At 42.8% G+C, this 19065-nt stretch overlaps 1 protein-coding gene across 1 annotated transcript in view; it reads left to right on the top strand.

Annotated features, from left to right (window-relative positions):
• Positions 1–668: 668 nt before the first annotated feature.
• The window catches only part of LOC120900529 (neural-cadherin-like), a 267774-nt gene continuing 249377 nt past the window's right edge, over positions 669–19065 (top strand). Inside the window, exons 1-2 of the mRNA XM_040307637.1 lie at positions 669–843; positions 3328–4207. The gene's annotated coding sequence lies outside the window, so the exon portion shown is untranslated. The remainder of the gene's footprint in view (positions 844–3327; positions 4208–19065) is intronic.

The following is a 19065-nucleotide window of genomic DNA, read 5'->3' as shown; positions in this document are numbered from 1 at the left end:
CGATCATAATTTGAGAATGTCAATTTGTTCTTCTTTTTTATTACACAATCGTACTTATGTAAGTAGCTTGAGCATAATTTAAATGCCAACAAAACGTCAACCGGGCGTGATTGATGATAATTTGCTGTACAAATAGTAATGAACCAGCTGGCACGGGGGCAGCCAGAGGCAGCGGTGGCATCCCGGAACCTCGCTTAAACGAAGGAAAAGCATACTGACGCACTCAACAGGGACGACTGTACACTAGGATAGAAATATCAGGCAGCGCACGGACAGGGAAAAGCTTCTTCCGTACGTGTCCACCGTTCAGTTATCTACAGCAGCGTAGGGTAGGGCAGTGTTCGGAAAGCTTTTCCGTCTGTTTGTGCACCGTAGGGGAAATTGTGCCGCTTCCAATGCTAGCAGGCGAAACTGGCACGAAAAGGGGAACCGACTTAGTGCGCCGACTCAACACACGCACCATCCCAGCCGAGCAACCGAGCAAAACACCCGCTCGGCCCGTGCGAGGCATTGTATCTGGGCTGGAAGTTTTCAGGTCTCGCCACCTGCCGGGAACTTTCCAGTGAGGGGTGAAGCAGGAGGTTTGGACGACACGAAACACGAACTTTCCTGGTTCGGCAAACTTCCAGCAGCATCCCGTTTGCCGTTCAGTTACTTGCCGGATTCTGTGACGTATGGTTTTTTCCCGACAGCCGCACAAAAACGGGCGTACCCTTTTATCGCGCGAGTGCTTTCTTCTGGCGTGCGAAATGACACACGCTGTGTGGTTTGCTGTGAAAGTTCTGTGAAAAAATAAGCATTTTCCCTGCATGCCCCGTGCAATTTAGCCCGCTGGCTCTAGTGGTAGGTGCTGGATTGAAGGTGGGCGTGTAGTGTTAGAAACGAGAAGTGAAACGTGCAATACGAAGCAAAACAACGAGAAGCAAAAGAGTCTTCGCTTCGAGTGAATTTTCAGTACAAAATGCCGGGGCTGGAAAGATACAGTGAGCAAACAGGGAAAAGGTGACACGCACGTGTCACAACCGCAACGTGACAAGGAAGTTTGGTTGCTGAAGGGAGGCCCAAATTGTACCCAAAGAAGGAGTCTACCCCACAAGTGCACAAGTGTTTCGATATCGTAGTATTATTTATTTTGCTCCTCCAAGTGGCTCCTTATCGTTTTTTGCTTGCTTCCTTTTTCCTCTCCTCAACCCGCCTGCAGTGCTTTCCGGCCTGAGTTTAGAGTCCACACGGTATGAAAGGTTTCGCCAAATCGAGGCTGGAAGCGCACGAGAGCTCGTTACGCCAATTGCTTGCGTCTTTCACCATTTGCTCTCCGCAGGAAGCCGAAAACAGCGGCAAATCCTTACAGACAAACGCCGGGAAGACGCGTAGTGGCAGTCGTACTGTGCTGAAGCCAAACCATCGTCCGTAGTGGTTGAGAGCCTTTTTTTTAGATGTGTGTGAGTGTGTTTCAGTATATATTTTTGATTTCTTACAATCTGCCGCAAAAAGTGAAGAAAATTAAATTTTCAAAAATGCTCCACCAGCAGGATGAAAACCGAAAGTCTTGTGCAAAAAGCAGCAAATAATGTGGAAATGATGTGCCGAGGTGAAGTTTCTCGAAAGCAAGTGGTTCAATCGAAGCTCAATGGCGTCCCTTTAATAAAAACCAGCAGGGAGTCCGTAGCAGAATGGCAATAATAACCGAGCGGTGAAGGTGTTCATCGTGCTTTCTGAGAGTGGCGTTCAGGTGGGCCCAAGTGATGAGTGCGATCCTTAGGGAATCGTAAACTTCCCTGCCCTGTCAAGAGATGTGGTTGTGTGTGTGTTTTTTTATGAAAGGAAAAATCATGCTATAATCATGCTTCAAAAGTTTAATCCATGTAATTAAAAAAAAATCAGCTATACTCCAAAGATGAAGACAATTGTTTTGAAAGTGTCTTTGCTTATTTTAACAGCAAGTGCTAATACAAGGCGCACTTGAAAACCTCAGCAAAAGCAAACTGTTTGATTGTTAAGCTTATTAGTTTTTGCCGCATTGATGAATACCTTTCAGAGACTGATAGATAGAAACTCTTCTGTTGATAGCTACCGATTTTGTCTCCTCCAGCTGGTAGGTAGTTATCAATGCTTATGAAAAAGCAATCGACCAGAAGTAGTACGCGTTAAAAGCAGAAAGCAATGAGAATTCAACCAACAACAAAAAATCCCAACATCCTGGCCCATTTCGGTGGATTGGCAGAGATCCGGAACCGGTGTTTCGAAAATCGGATTAAAACGGCAACGGGATAAGGAAGCGATGTACTTATTCTGGGTGCGTGTGTGTGTGTTTGTGTGTGTTCGCTCTGGTTGTGATCATGTGCATCTGTAGTTGAATGAAGGTTCGATTGAGTGCGTTCAACCAACCATCCCTAAACTGGTTGATTTATAAATACACACCCACACACTCAGCCACACACTGAAAATTTCGACCTCCTGTTCCCGCTCGCACCTCATCCCATGTTTCGGGGATTGCAGCTTCAAGTGGCTGTTTGAGTGGCTGTTACCAGCTTGTTCCTGGCGGTAGCGCAACTACCGGAGGCGGATGGTTCACAATTCGTTTTGGATTAAATTTTCAAAATCAATTCAAGTACCGGGTCGGGCGACGGAGGGTAGAACTTTGCGGTGTAATCCAAGAGTGACGGCACAGGAGTACACGCTACATACGGTTTACTGTGTCTGTTTGCTAGTGTGAGGAAGCGTGCGTGTGTAAGTGGGTGCTGAATTTAAAAGCTTTTTTCCTGTGGCAGCTCGATACTGGTAAAATAGTCTTCAGAAAAGTGTAAGAGAAAAAAAGAAAAGAAGCTGGTACTGATTGCTCGTATGTTGCTGCTAAGGATTGTTGCCACCAGGTTTCCCCCGGCACGGCTACGACAACGATAGAAGTTCATCGCAATGGGCGTACTTTGCGGCAGTATGATAGCGAATGCTTCCGGACAAACATTTCGCAGATCGGAAAAAAGGAAGCGAAAAAAAAAAAAAAAGTACACCCCATTTAGAGCAGAATTGGGACACAGAAAGGGACCGAAAAACTCCCATTCTGTGTGCTTGTGGCTGTGTCTGTCGCTTAAACCGAGTCAGTGTCAAGTGTGTATGGGTGTGTGAGAAAGAAAGGGGGCAGAGCGTTTGTGCATTTTGTCTGTGATTTCCTAAACGAGTGCTTGATGGGCTCAAGTTACGCGTTCCGGAAATCCGGCCAGCCACCTTGGCGAGCGCGATCGCACCATCTCGCACACGCTGAAGTGCGGCGTCCACAGTGAAAGCACCACACAGAAGCCCTTTACAGTGTTCTTATTTCATTCCCAGTTGCTGCAGCAGCTGTTATTTGTGAGAGTGTTTTCATTGAAGCGTTACGAGACGAAAGTGAAGCAAAGCAACGGTGGTAGGCGGGTTTTCCCCGGAAAAAAGGGGAGAAAGAAAGGATAACGTGTGTGCCGACTATTTTGTAACGTCAAAGCGAATCTTCGTGCTTAGCAGAACGAGTGAGTGTGTGTGAGTTTGTTGGTCCAGGTGGGTGTTTGCCTGTGTTTATGTGCTTGGATACCCGTTCAAGAGGAGTTCCCTCATCAAACGTCCGCGTGCGTTAGTAGTGGGTACCGTTTGAGTGCGTGTGTGTGTGTGAAGGTATATACACGCGGGCATATTTTTCGTTTCAAGGAAGCTGTGTGTTTAGTGGCAGTCCTTTTGCAAGCGTTGATTTGCCGTAGTGCTTTTACTTAAAAGTTAAAGTGTGAGTGTGCATGCATGTGTGCCTGTGTTTGATGCAACACGGCAAAGTGGAGCAGTGTGAAGTGGTGCATTACGCTAAATCATAGAGCAAAAGGATGTGCCACCGGTTGAGCTAAGGGTAAGCCAAGAGAAGCGAAAGCATACAGTGTGTGCACAGCATTTCAAGTTGTCTCGCTTACACCGTGCTGTTGTTCTTTAGTGTGGCAAAAAAAGTACCGGGTGGTAAAACGCCTATTTTACCTCGTGAAGCTACCAGCAGGAAAGGAAGTATGCGTCGGCAAACAAGCTCGTAGCAGAGTCAAGCGGGTGTGAAACTGACCCGCGAAAAATTACTTTCATCAGGTACTTCATGTCGTTTTCCGGAGAAGAAAATTTAGTGGCGCAATACGCTGCAGATTTTTCGTCAATCTACACGACCAACGATTGTCCGGGCTCGGAATTCGTATATTTAAACAAGGTACGTTTGCTGTTAAATGGATGTAATTTATTTGCGCAACTTAACCTTGCTTTTTCGTGGAATTATTACTAAAGGTGTAATGAACGCTTTTCTGCCCTTCCTGATATGCTGTTTCACGATTCTCAGAATTCAATATTTGGAGCCAGATGGTGTAATCGGTTGTACCAGGTTGAATCACACGGAATTTTCGTACAACCGGAAACCTGTATACCGGTGATGCCTTCTGCAAGATGGTGCGCAGCGCGCGAAAGCTGTTAAGCTGGCATGAAATTGAATCCGCATTCGGTGCGTATGATTGCAGTAGGAGGAGCGCATTGTAGCCAAGCGATATGAGCTTGTTAGAAAGCGGAAGCTACAATAACCAGGAAAAAGCAAACATGAATCGATTCGGCTGAAACATGAACAGTGTTCATTCACTCATTTCCGATGCATGTGTTACAACAACACGTGATGTGGGAAAGTGTAACACTATTTACCTTACTGGGGGATGAGCTGCCACCGTTGGTTTGAAGGTGAAGTGCAACTTTCCCAAGATGCAAAATGAACAGCTTTTTGTTGCTTCTACACGAAACTCTGTGACGGTAATTATGGGCTGATGTTTCAAAGTAAAGGCAAGGTTACTGCTGTCGAGTGCCGGTGTAAGGTGAAAGCTATTGGGAAGTAATTTTTCCGGCATCGGTTCCTGTATTCTGTATCTAAGTGCAGAGCTGTCTACATCATGCCTGTACCCGAAAGGTTGACGGGTAACTTTTGCCTTTTCTGTTCGAGCCCGGCACTTAAGCTATAGAGTACACACTGACGACCGGAAGCATTTCTTGGAAGGTAAAACTTGTGCTGTTCGGTTGTAGTGAACGACGCCTAAGGCTAGGGAGAAACGATTTCAATCTGCCAGTGAAACGCTTCAGAATTAACTTAACGGTGCTCAGTGCAATTGCAATTTGGTTTGATGGTGCCGAGCATACGCACTTACTTTTTACTGCTGGTTGGGGTGCAAACATATTAAATGAAGTTGAAGCATTAATTACGCGCTCTGGCGCTCGATGAATGTGAAAAGTTTGTTCTAACATTACCAGCTGAAAGATGGAAATGAGCGAACGATTTGGATGAAGGAAAGGAATTGGAATTTTAATGAATTTTGGTGGCCCTGTGTTTTGCTCGACGACGGAACCAACAAATCACAAACATTTGTTCCATCAATTTAGCACACAGGTCAGAGGCGACAGCAAGCGATTGATTGATGGGTCGAGCATACGGTGAGCATAACGACATCTAACGTTTCACTGCGCTCGAAATGCTCACGCATTAACTTTGGGGCGCAAGAATTCTTGGAAGCAAGTAATAATGCCGCACAAGAGATAGTGACGCACAGCAGTTTACATCTCGTGTTGGCGACTTTCCCTCACGCACACACACATACAAACCCTCACAGATATATTCACATAAAAACGTGGTTTTGTTGTCTACTTCAGCTGCTTCGTTATGATGGATTGATCTTCGGGCGCCATTTTTATCGTTCTCTGGTCGGAGGCTTTAACGAGTCAAGCGGAATATTTTACTAGCGTTTAAAGATGTAACAGAGGAATACCCAAACAGAGCAGCAGGATGTGGTAGACATCTAGCATCGTTTACTTTCTCATTTCTTTGGTGTGCAATTGAATGAAGAAGCGCCTCGGACAAGAACGCACCGCTTCGACAGTAGGCTCAATTTTTTCCTCTGACGCAGTGCTGAAGGAAAATTTACTGAACGTAACCCGGCACGATCGCCCACACTAACACACGCAGTCATTCATCGGTACGAAGCCACAAGCCAACGGGCAGACGTGTGTCACTTCATGCACGTGAGTTTAGTACAAACCGTAAGCTCTTAAAACGTTTTCATGGCCCATAAATCGGTATTATATCTGTCAGCGGCAAGAAGATAGTGTAGTTGAGCGCTTGTGCGCCTTGTGCATGCGTTAGTAAAGCTACAAAACGAATTCTCAGTAACAGAAGTCATGGCAAACAGCTCGGAACTTGAAGCATGGAGAAGAAAAAAAAAAACACACACACATACACACACAAATTCAACGAACAGCGCTAAATCTGTGAAGAATCTTTCCAAGCTCCTCAGCAGTCAAACGCTTCTAACACTCCGGCGCAACTCGCCCAACCAAACTGTCCGAATGGTATACGGTGGGTAAAATTGTATTATTTCTACGTAACTGCTTCATGTCGATTGCTGGATCCACCGTGGCTCAGCAGCTGCTTACGATTCCGGTTGTCTGAGCCCGAGCGACGAGAAATTTGCTGCTACCAGGAGGCACTGAACCTCGGCATTGGCAACACCCGTCAATAAGCGATTGTGTTCGTGCTGCCAGGCATGTAAGCTACTGTGGCTTGGCTAAAACAAAAATTGTACATCAAACAGATGCCTTGCAATGGCACGGATCTCTTAATGCGCTCCTCTCGCCTGAGGGTGTCCTTTTGAACACAAGTTGACGAGAGCATTGATGCGTTTGTTGTTAGTAGCACCGGCGTTTCATTCGATTATCGTCCTTTCCTGCCTTTGATGGTTGACGTTCACCAGCGAAAGCTTTTCCGACTGTCAGGACTAACTGACCGGTTCTAACAGTTCGCAGCAATCACCCATTGTCATGTAAGCTCCGTTGCGTGCAGAACCATACAGGCTAACGCCGTGAGACACACGTCACACTGAGGTTGCTTATCAACAAAAACGTCCGCACAAGAACACACAAAGCCATCGAGAAACACCAACCGACGGAATTGATTTGTACCAACGATTTGCTGCCCGTGGTAAAGATTTGTGTCGTGCCTCTTCACCGGTCCGTGCGGATGAATTTTGATCACTTTGTGTCAACTGGGAACGGTTGGCTTGAGGGGGAGAGATGAGATACCGGCAGCGATTGGACAAACATCCGACCGTGTGTGTACTGATTTCTCTGACAGACCTGATAATTGGCATGACGCTTAGTGTCGTACTGTCCGGTACTGGTCTGTATACTGTGCGAAACGCCCGATATGAACCAACCCCACTTCTACAATGGATGTGATCACTGTTCGGCTGAATGTTTGGTAGGCTTTCATCCCTGGTCCGTGCCGAACGTGGTTTGTCCATCAGTGCTGGGCGGCGTAAATTATGTTCCTTGGGAATTGGGTATGTCAGTCTCTTGTAAAACGGACGACTTACAATGCACAGTAAAGGGGTATTACGTCTTCTTTTGAAATGAACATGAGTATCACGGAGTGGTGGCAACCAACTAGCACATGATCCTAATGAATAAATCAAGGTTTCGAAAGACTATGATTGGTTTGCTCATTTACACATAGACGGTATACTTTTGGGTTGGCCAATATCCTTTGGTTTGCCTTTTGTATATTTTTTTATTGGTTTTTATTTTTATGGTTGAGAAATACCACCCTTTTACTAACCAGAAATTTCAATTCCTGTTTAAGAATGCTTAATGAGTTCAAGCTGTTCAATGAGCTGGTGTATAATAGCTGTCTTACTTATTCGATGCTAGAACTACTATGTGGTTTTGGCCTGCTGCAGGAGTGTACGAACCCGCTAACGGTGTCGCGCCATCGTCTTCCAATAGATTATCTCAACCTTAATGGAGGGCTATTTTTTACACTATCTTGCCATCTTATTTTGGGCCTACCACGTCCCTTATGTTTATTGTTTACACATTTTTTATTGGAAGCTATCCGGTCTTCCAATCAGTCAGTATTCAGCTAGTTAGTTAGAAAAGTAGAACATACTCAATGCTAGCGTATTTTTTATCAGTTTCGCTTGAAGAGATTTTATAACCTTAGAAGGGATAATTTTCTTGACACACAGTTTTCTTTAGAAAAAGTATTCAAAAACAATTCAAGCACACAAAAAAATCACAACGAACTATTATCTGTCAACTGTTACATCTTTTCAATTGGTCCGATCGGTCCAACATATTCATTATTGTCCAATTGTCCAATCAATCGTTCTTGAATTTTTGATTCATGCAACCAATCCAATTCCAAGATTTATTTCGATGGTTGCAACCAAACCTGCCAGGTACAAAATGTTGATCCTAGTTGCAATTGTTTTAATTGATAAATGGGGCGAACCTACGTGCGTTCAGGAACAACCATCATTACTAGACGTTCGTTGCACGGATCATTTTTATATTGTTGTTGATAAATTTAGAGAGAAAATAATCCTTTTTTTAGCTTTGGAAGCAATGGCACACAAAAGGAAATATATATGTGTTACGGAGAGTGTACGTCTATTCGAATAATTGTTTGTTTCATCCCAGATTGATTAAGATTATCGAATTAATTTTAAGATTATCAAAAATAACAGGTAAATAGGTAAATTTCACTTGTCTTAAGCATCTTGCGCTACATCATCTTGTTGTACGGTATCATTTCCCTGGAGCTACGACATGCTTTTATTTTCGACAATGTTTCTCGAATAATAGCCTCAAAATTACCTTTTGATAACTGAAATCGTCTCTTTTTATTCTGGTTATAATTATGTTTATATTTACTTCTTTGATTAAATATTCTTATGATATTGTCGAGCATTGCAAATGTATAATGGTTGATAAATGGCAAATTTAATTTCATAACGCATGCTGTGAATGATTTTAATGTGAAAATAAAATATTCACCGGAAATCTTACATATATTATTAGTATATTTTACAGAGAGATTTTTGACAGAAATTGTTATTGTTGAAACTAATAGCATGTTGCATTTCTTTTCATTTATGCATTAAATGAAAGAAAAAGCAACATTGAAAGGCAAACTATTAGTGCATATTAAAGAAATATAACTTAAAAGAGAATTATCTCTAAGTCTCGATGTACCTAAATTCTCAATGCAGGCCAGTCTATACAAAGTATCCACAGATACCTTCTAAGCATGTCATAGTTTAGTGGCCACAATGCCACAGTTATCGATAATTACAACTTATCTAATAGTGGGTTTTTGGGTAGTGATACAGAGAAACGCTGCCACTAGATAGCAGCACCGTGCGGTTGACCGCACCAGATGCAGCTACGGAAAGGTTCCAAAGTTTTGGGTGGGGTTGTATTAGCGGTACTTTAATCGATGCACACCGCACATTTTACCGCCATATGAAGAGCATTTAGGTTCATGGCTAACTAGTCTAGCTTGCGAGCGCTAACAAGTCATCTGGCAGTGGCGTTCATTAGAGACGTTTTAACGTGTGCGCACAGAGAACTTCCAAAGGACAGGGGAGTAGAGCTGCAAACTCCCAAAGCATTCCTAAAAGTGCTAAAAGCAAGTCGCGTTTCTTCGTTAGCCGATTTTACGTACCGCCAGAAGTCAATTAGAGACACGCACACACCATACACATCCGTTGCCATTTCGTATCCGTATCGCAGGGCGTTTTGAGATTGTCGTCGTCGGTGCCGTTGTCCGTATTGGTTTGTGAGCCGCACGATAGCCTCTCCAAAAGTGCACAAAAATGATAACGATAATTTCACGAGCGGTAAAATGATCGTTAATGGCAAAAGCGTTCCACACCGATGGCGTACAAACAGGTCTGGGTTGCTTTGCCGATGACTTCCGATTTATCCGTTGCCATCGGTTTGTCGAGAGGGCCCAGCCGAGGCAGATATTATTTCCATTAGATTTTATTTCCCTGCCGCCACCGCCGGTTTCACCATTACCAAAAAGCAACTCAATCGCACCATTTGAAGTTCATTATGAAGCTAGCGTCTCGGAGAGGGTCGTTTGGCAAGCGCAATAGCTATCTTGCCCGTTTTCCAATGAACTCCGCAGCAATTGTACACGCAAACGGGACAGTGGTATTGCATTTCATCAATACTACATTAGAAGACCATTGAAACGAGCTCGATGGATTTGCTATTGAAGGTAATTTGCCGCTCGGTAAAGTGGAATTTTTGCATCGCTGGGCTTGGAACATTTCTGGTGAACATATCTAAAGGATGAAACCAGACCCACCTTGCTGGCTGCACGATGGAACGGTCTTTTTACTCATCCTTTCCAATTGAACCGAAATTTTGTTGAAAGATTTCTGTGTGGTTTTCCTCGAACCGGCTCATTGTCCAGGCATACACACACACACAAAGCAAAGTCACCCGCATCTTATCGCATACCGTACCACCCAGGCCAGGAAGCTAAAGTTTTGCCCACTAATAGCGAACTAATTTGGATGAAGAAGTGCTAATTACCTTTCCTCGATAAATTTGATTGAATTATTCAACCATGCTAATTCGGTATAATTAGTGAGTCGTGTGCTAGACCACCGACTCGACCGGGAAGCTCGCGTGTGCCGGACACTGTGCGCTTACACCACATTTTCCTGCCCCCGGATGTCCCTTTCCCTTCGATTCAGTGGCATGCCACAAAGCTAACCAGAAAACGCCTGCGACTAATTATCCCTTTTCATAGTAAAAGGACATTTATTCCATGGCTCCGAACGAGATGGATTTACTTTGGTGCAACTATGGGGCGGTATTGCCGTCTGCCTCCTGTTGGTTGGGTGTGTATGTTTTTCTAGGAGGATTTGCTGGCCCGCGTTGTGCCCGATGTGTGGGTTCAGGTCTCATTTGTTCGGTCCTCAGTAGACGCACAGGCTCGCCAAACAATGGTGGCCAATTTTGTCTAGTGACATACGCGTGTCGCTATCGTTTGGGTTTTAGTGGTTGAATTTGGTCTCGTAAAATTATTAGCTCAACGCTATTGTTGTTACTACTTCACCTTATAGCCTGATTCGTGTAATGCTTTAGAAAGACTTAATTGGATTAAAACGAGGCTAATTTCGTTGTGTTATGCTATCTATCAGTGCACAAATTATATTTTTTACTCGCTCGCACATTCGCTGCAAATGCACTTAAATCACATGCACTTACACATCCAAAGAATTGTATTTGTTCTGGTAAATAAAAAAATAAAATTAAAATACGTTTAGTTTTTGCTTTTCCCGATAAAAAATGACTGCTAGTAGGTCGGACATATTGAAAAATTACATTGAGCACGTTTTAACCCAGTAAAGCTAAGCTATTATTCTTAATGCTTGAATGCGTAGAATTCTTAATTCGTTGAGTTAGCTGAGTTGAGCGTAGAAAAAAAAATTAATTAAACAACCTTACAGTGCTGTGATTCCTATCTCAAACATCTCAAACAAGTAAGATTTACTTTTATAAACTAAACTGAAATCATAACAACTGAAACGTAGCATGGTTTTCATAACTTCAACTGTCAACGGGTGATGCGATCCGGCTGCAAAACCCGGTGAAAAAATGGTAACAGCAGCCCATTGATGTGTTGAATAGCATGCTGAAGGATTGAAAAATTTATATAATGGACATGAAATGTCAGATGTGAAATAACATTTGCACACGGTGAATAATAATGTTAACATTCGAAAGTGACTTGGAAATCTCTGTAAATCATGTTTTTGTAAGTTCAAAAGATACCTTCAATACAACATATTATTATTAATATATTACATTATGAAAATAGATTATGTAATTAGAAATTATTTTAGACGAGGCTTTAGTATGGTTGTCAAATTAAACTTCTTTGGAATAAATTGTTTTTGTATTTTTGCATGAAAAGTATATTTAAAAAAATCTTCATCGTATGGCATATCCGGTTCCGATTATGACACTTGTGCACAATGGGCAGTTTCGAACAAATTTTGCGATGAAAATATTTTCACAGAAATTTTTAGTTTTTATACTTTGTAGTCAAGTATCATTATAGTAAATTACACTTAATATGTAATTCGATACCACCTGGAGGCACTACATAAAAAAGCGTTTCAAGGGAGTTTCCAACATGTTTATAAATTATGTATGTTTAAATTTCTTTTATTTGTTGTTTCTAATGGTAAATACCATTTCAAAATATCCTGTATTGTTGCAGACATCATATTCACTGCTTTTGTGTAGGTAATTTTCATCACTTTTACTCACAAGTAGTACACATATTAAAAATACACAAACACAACTTCGGTGGATGCTATTACAAGCTTCTGACGTTTAATTCTCGTTTTTAAGGGCATAAATATAAGCATATAAATAATTAGATAGCACTAGTATATTTAAAAAAGTAGCTCGCAAATGTAACTTAATTATTATTTATATTTACAAAAAAATAATATTAATAAGCCGGTCTCGTAGTACAGTCGTCAACTCGTACGACTTAACAACATGCCCGTCATGGGTTCAATCCCCAAATAGACCGCGCCGCCATACGTAGGACTGACTATCCTGCTATGGGGGGAAATCAATTAGTCACTGAAAGCCAAGCCCACAAGTGGGTACAGGCAGGCCTTGACCGACATCGGTTGTTGAGCCAAAAGAAGAAGAAGAAGAATATTAATAATAAAAAAATAAAAAATAAAAATAGTAATAGTACAAATAATAATAATTGTAATAATAATAATAATAATAATAATAATATTAATAACAATAATAATAAAAATAATAATAATAATAATAATAATAATAATAATAATAATAATAATAATAATAATAATAATAATAATAATAATAATAATAATAATAATAATAATAATTGTAAAATTATAATTGAACTGAAAAATGCAAACAATTTCATAAAGTTGACTTTATATCCTTTTCAAATTGCATACATATATCAGAATCGGTCCATATTCAAAAAAGTAAAAAATGTAAAAAGTTTTCCAAACAGATAACGATTTTTTTAGCGTTCTTTCTAACAAGTCTCGACTTTGAAAGCTCCATTCAAGAGATCCAGAAGAGATAAAAAGATCCAGAAGAGATTTTTTGAATTTCATCCCGTCAAATGCCCATTGAGCATTGTCAGTATTTTTAGTATTAAAAGTCATAAATACTTTTAGTTCAAATGAAACTAAATGGATTAAACCGACCTCTTGAGCGTTGGAATTTTCTGATATCTTCTTTTCCACCTTCTTCAGTTGGCTGATCTAATAACTACAACGTTTCGCAACGAACGAAGGGAATGTCTAATTTGCTGAACCTACTGATCGTAATTTTCATCCAAAAGTTCCTGATGATAATGACAGGGTTTCATTATATTTAACCTCCAGGTATAACGGGGACAAACGATTGCTGTGAGCGGTCCCTGGATCCTCCGGAGGAATGCCGCACTGTTAGTTGTCGGGCGACCAAATACCGGTACGTGTCGATCGTTGATAATTAATGTTCCTATTGGTTGCAAGAGGCACACAGTTCGTGGAAAAGAGGACAACTAACGCCATCGTGAGAGACGCGAGGGGCTATGGTATGACAAACAAAAACGACGGAAAGCACAAGACAAGTGGTACGGGGCAAAAGGTGTTCCCTTATTTAATCAGATAAGATTACATATTAATTAAAACATTTCTTGCTTGCCCATCACACCGTCCTTGCCGATTATGCTTTGCTCCTCGGAATAGCCCGCTCTATTCCTAGTAACAGCGGGTAGCGTGGGATATCCAGCAACGCTGAACTTTCTTGCTGTGCGCTCAAGCAAACTGTGCCTCACCGAATGATAGTCCCGACAGTAATCGTCAGTGTACATTTCCTGCATCTCTGTGTCTTTCTGGGTTGTGTAAATGTATGCACGTGTGCTTGCGCCGTTACCGTCAGAAACGGACTATGCTATAAATCGTACTCCGGTTGAGCTTGGTGGCGTAGCAGATTCGCTGTCTGTTGCAGGATATTCCTTCCCAAAGTGGTCCCGTTTCGGTTCCATTCCTTCGGGACGCTGTTGCGGTGGTGTGAACGTTTTCAAATCACAATTTTAACACCCTCAGCCGAACGTGCACCAATACACCCATACACATACATTCTCATTTTCGCAAGGACACTCAAGTGCAGGCGTCGGGATGGGAGTTTCTGCAAACGGTGTCCTTTCGGTGTTGCTACCGTGTCCCAAGGCAAAGTTTGTTTCCCGACTATTCCAGGGAAAAGGGGACATAATTTGCTGCATCTCTCCTGTAGCACCATTACCATCTCTAATGCTTCCTCTCGCAAACAGGCACCCCGCAATTGTCGTGTCATTCAAATAGCTTTAAATGCCGACATTTCATGGTGTCATATTCCCGGATGGCTATATCTTAACGATGAGATTCGCGTACGGCTGTGTGCAACTCCGGTGTAGGAGAATGATGTGTGTCTGCACGTGTACCGAGCAAATAGAACCGTTAAGCGTTGAATGTATCGAATTATCTTTGTACAGTGCGGAACACGGTCAATTTAGAATTGCGATAGAAGCGTGTGCCACATGCTCGTTACGGTTCCAAGTGCTTTAATAACATTTAAACATAGAAACAGTAATTGTGCCTGGATTGTCAGGTGCTATAGTTAGAAGTTTCCGACCAGTTTGTTTGGCAAACGTTTTGACACGGCTCGTACCACAAAGAACCGGAACGTAACGTGGCAGGTACGGAGTGGAGCGAAACGATTGATGGTACAGGAGCAATTTATCAACTGATCCCGTGCTGTTGATTGCACGCTTGCTCGAAGCGATGGAAAAGTTGATGAGCTGTTGCTAATTAAAATTGATGGGAAGTCGATTTAATTTAAAAGCGTTTTGTTTTTAAGCCTGTTTACCTTCGCTACATAATTCGGTGTTTTTCTATAACAAATCGATCAATAAGCTCCATCCTTTGCCGGTGCAGAATTTCTTGAGTAGTAGCAGTAGAAGTAGCAAGCAAAACAAAAATGTCAGTACCAGTTTATCCCTTTGTTTAGCACGATCTTACTCCAATCAGGAGGTCGTTTCACTTTGCTGAAATTAATTTAATCACTGCTAATGACAACCATCCTTTTAGGGCTGAGCCGTTCAAAGAACTCACTCGATTATAGTTTTTACGACCTACATTATTAACGTGAAGCATTAGGATTGGTTTTAAGCTACCGGGCATAAACGTATTAAAAGACTTATCACGAGGCCTTTTAGTCACGGGTTTCCCCTTTTTATGTTACGTCAAAATCCTCAACCCAATCCAAAGATATCGATATTGGTGCAGCAAAAAAAGGTCCCGGTTTGACATAACTAATCACATTCAATATTCATGGAAATATTTCATCCCGCTCCAGCATTGAAGAAATTGTAAGGATGAAAACTAAACCCAAATTCCTCCGCTCTCTCTTTACCTCTCTCGCACTCTCTCTCTCTCTCTCTGTCTCTCTCACGCTCTTTCTCTCTCTTTCCATCGAGGGGATTCTTCCGGAATTCAAAGAAGCTGAATAAGAGGCAAGTTACTTTAAACGGTCGTCTGCCATCTCCCGGAAGCAAATCTCTCGTCTCGGGTGGGGCGGTTGCTTCATATTAATGATTCCATTTAAAGTTGGATTCTTTCCGCTGTGACTCGGAACAACTCCCACTACCCAGAGGTGGAAGAAATAGAGCGAGCAAAAGTGCTCAGTCTTCATCGGCATCCTTCAAACCATGGTGCTTCAGGGACTAATCAGTCCCATTCATCCGTTGCTAATAGTTGCTGGAAACGCGTCCTGGGACAGAATGATCCGGGTAGGATCCCAGCATCCTAGGGCAGCAAAATGGCTGGTCGGTTATAGTTGTAATGATTTTCCGGTGGAAACGTCGCTTTAAAAGCCGAAAAGTAGCTGGTGAAGCACCTTCGTGTTGAAGCAGGAGGAAAGCAACACAAAAATGGAATAAGAAGCTTGTGAAAGGCATTTCGGAAAATGAGGAAAGGCAATGAGATGGGTGGGAAAAGGGGTGACGAAAGGCAGCTGCAGAATAGCGCCAGGATGGTCACAAGGGCTTTGCACAGACGGCAGATGTGGACATTGTTGGAAAATGGGCGGCAAAAGCCGGACGCTCATTGTTTCAAAATTCCGGCCAAACAAAGAGTCCGCTTCCTACAAAGTTGCTGCGTGGTTGGTGAATGTAAAATAATAGAAAGCAGCCAGAAGGGAAAACAGGAAAAAATCCCTTCCAAAGACTGGCAACTAGCCTTCTTATGAGCTGGTACCGTGTTTGGGAGGGCGTACCATAAATAGAAGGTGCGTCTTTATTTTCCCAATGGGCTCTCGTTTGTTGTCTGGAGCATTGCTGGAAGTGTCCGGTTGGTGTCTTTTTGTGTCTGATGTTTTAGGTACACGAAGGAACATGGTAGAAAATAGAGGGAAGGATGTGGGATGTTGATAAAAAATGGAGTAAACAGAGGAAAGAAGCAACAAGCCTTCTTGGCTTTTGGAGACTCCAAAATCCTCCAAGGTTCCGAAGGGAAATCTCAATTTATTATTGTTTGAGTTGGAGGGGTTTAGTCAACGCAGGATATTGTTCTCCGAGAGCAGTAGCAGTAGCAGCAATGGAAAGGAGGCAAGAGCATTTCCAAGCAAACAGAACCTCGGACAATGGGTAAACGAAAAGTCTGGTCTGGCCGGACCCTACAGTGCTCCCTTTGCTTACCTATGCTTTTTCCTTTCCATTTTCTTGGCTTCATGATTGACCGAAAAGAAAAAAAGGGAAAGTGGGATTGGGTTTTGATGTTTTACTGGTCAGGCCATTTACTCGCAGGTAATATCAACACGAGAAAGAGCGAGAGAGAAACTGTGCAGTGCACGTTTTTGTGTTTTTTTTTTGCATGCTGTGCTGTTTCATGTTTCTTTTCCCCAAACGGCACAAGATGGCTTAATCAGGACGAGTGAATCTTGATCGTAGGGGTAACGCATTCTGAGTTTTAGTTCTGTTTGTGTGAGTAAAATGTCTCATCTGTATAACATCTTTATACATGGTACCTGCAGTACATATTGTACCTCAAGTCAGCATGGAGTCATAAAATGATGAGTAACCTACACGCACTGCTGGCCATTTGTATATTTTTACCGGTTGGCAAATGCAGCTGTCAGTCGTTCATTGTTTATACACGCTAAAATTGAGAAAAGCAATTAAAATTGAAAAAATAATCATAAATTAATATGACCACGCTACGTGGAAGTAGCATGAATGCAGATCATTCCACATTTGCAATAGATAACGATCACTGCGCTGCAGGACGAGCTGCGAAATAGATATCATAGGAACAGCTCTCGAGGATGCAATTTATGCAGTACGCTTCAACTACTGCACTCCCTACGTGAAGCCATCGATAGGTTTCAATCTACAAAACATCCCCCTGCTGCTCAGACGCTAAGTGCATCTGCAGCGTGCACTGGAGCTGGTCGTTCGATGCATAACGATGCACCACTTTCCTTCCGGTGTCCTCACCTCGGCACGCTCATTACTCAATTAGCGTACCATGGAATCGAGGAAGGGAGATTGCCGGATTGCAGGTTTGTGGAATGCAATCACAACAAAAGCGTTAGAAACGGTCGAAAATGTTAATGCACCATCGCGACAGGTTCAGCCTGCGCGCCGGGTTGCATTACGGTTGACTCCACACGCCTCACTCCACAGAACTGTACTGCGGACACAAACGCTAACAAATTAACACTCTCGTAGACGAGTGTGTCCCTGCGTTCGCGGACACATTTTCCGCGGAATTGGTCTTATTGGTTCGCTTGCTTTATGATTTTATGTTTTCAACGAAACGCATCGGAATAGTGTGTAAGTGTGCGTACGTGTGCACAATGTTGTTGTATGCATCTACTTCAATATACACTTGTTAGCGCTTTTCAGCAACCGTTCGAGAGCGAAAAAAAGGCAAAGAGAAAATGCGTACCCAGGCCAAACGCACGCTGGGTGCGTATTATCATTATTATTATGTATGCGCACCGCATGCAACAACGTGTTCGATCGAGCTGTAGCGGCAGGGAGGTAATAGGGGAGGCGGAATATTGTTTGATCCCTGGCAGAAACGTGACGGCTGTCCGGTAGCAAGGGGTTTGTCCTCGCCGGAACCGACATTGCACAGGAAAGCGATCGAACAGAGCCCTCGTGGCAGGTTTAAATGAGAAATGATGCAAGTTAAAATAAATTGACATTATTCATGAAATTATATGGATGGCTTGACACCATCGGCGAGTCGGCCTTCCTCCATGTGTGTATGTGTATGTATGCTCGGCCCGTATTTGTATGATGGTATGCAAACACACCTCCACATACACACATACACATGCTTGCTGTCTTGTGCGGGCTTAATTTAACCAATTTCTCCCAGGCAGAACGGGCGGAGCTGCTGTGAGTACCAAAAAAGGGACACCAAAACAGATGTTTGAAAATGAACGAATACCGCAAATCCAATAAATGACTACCACCTCGACGGGGTGTGCGTACTGCTTGATGGAAGGGATCGTTAATTTGCATTCACCTTTGCAACAAAAGCCTCGGCTGACAAGAGCAAATTAGCACAACCTGATGGCTTTCTCCGTAGCTCGACGGGTCAGTTCCGTGTTCTGCGAGCGCGTTCATCAGCGGCACACGATCAGACCAACCACTCATGATTGCCGTCCGGGAAACATATCTTGAGAGAACGTGCAATGTTTGCGCGGGGAAGTGGACGTGGAAACAGAAAAGGCATTTTGATTAATTTTTGGGGTATTAATATACCGACTGGCATACATGGGTAGCCGGGAAAAGGGGAAACGGATCATTGCCTTGCACCGTTGATTGCAGCATGTATGTATGTGTGTGATGAATAATTGCGTTATTGGGATTGCGGCAGAAATTGCTTCCACGCACTAGGCTGATAGGCAAGCAATGACGAAGAAACCGAATCCATCGAACTTCAACCTTTGTCGTGGCGAGGTATGGTGATCCTTGCAGCTTAGTAGAGGGGATTAGGAACACGTGGGCTAATCTTGCTCCTGGTGATATCAGAAGCTACACAACATCATGTCTGATATTTGTTCTAACCCTTTCACTGGCACTTCAAAGTACCCCTTCCCCTCTTTCCATTCAGTTAATGACACAAACTGCTTGTAGGC

This window comes from Anopheles arabiensis, chromosome 3, assembly GCF_016920715.1.
Source record: "Anopheles arabiensis isolate DONGOLA chromosome 3, AaraD3, whole genome shotgun sequence".
NCBI classification, from domain to species: Eukaryota; Metazoa; Arthropoda; class Insecta; order Diptera; family Culicidae; genus Anopheles; species Anopheles arabiensis.
This window is presented reverse-complemented; position numbering and strand designations above follow the sequence as displayed.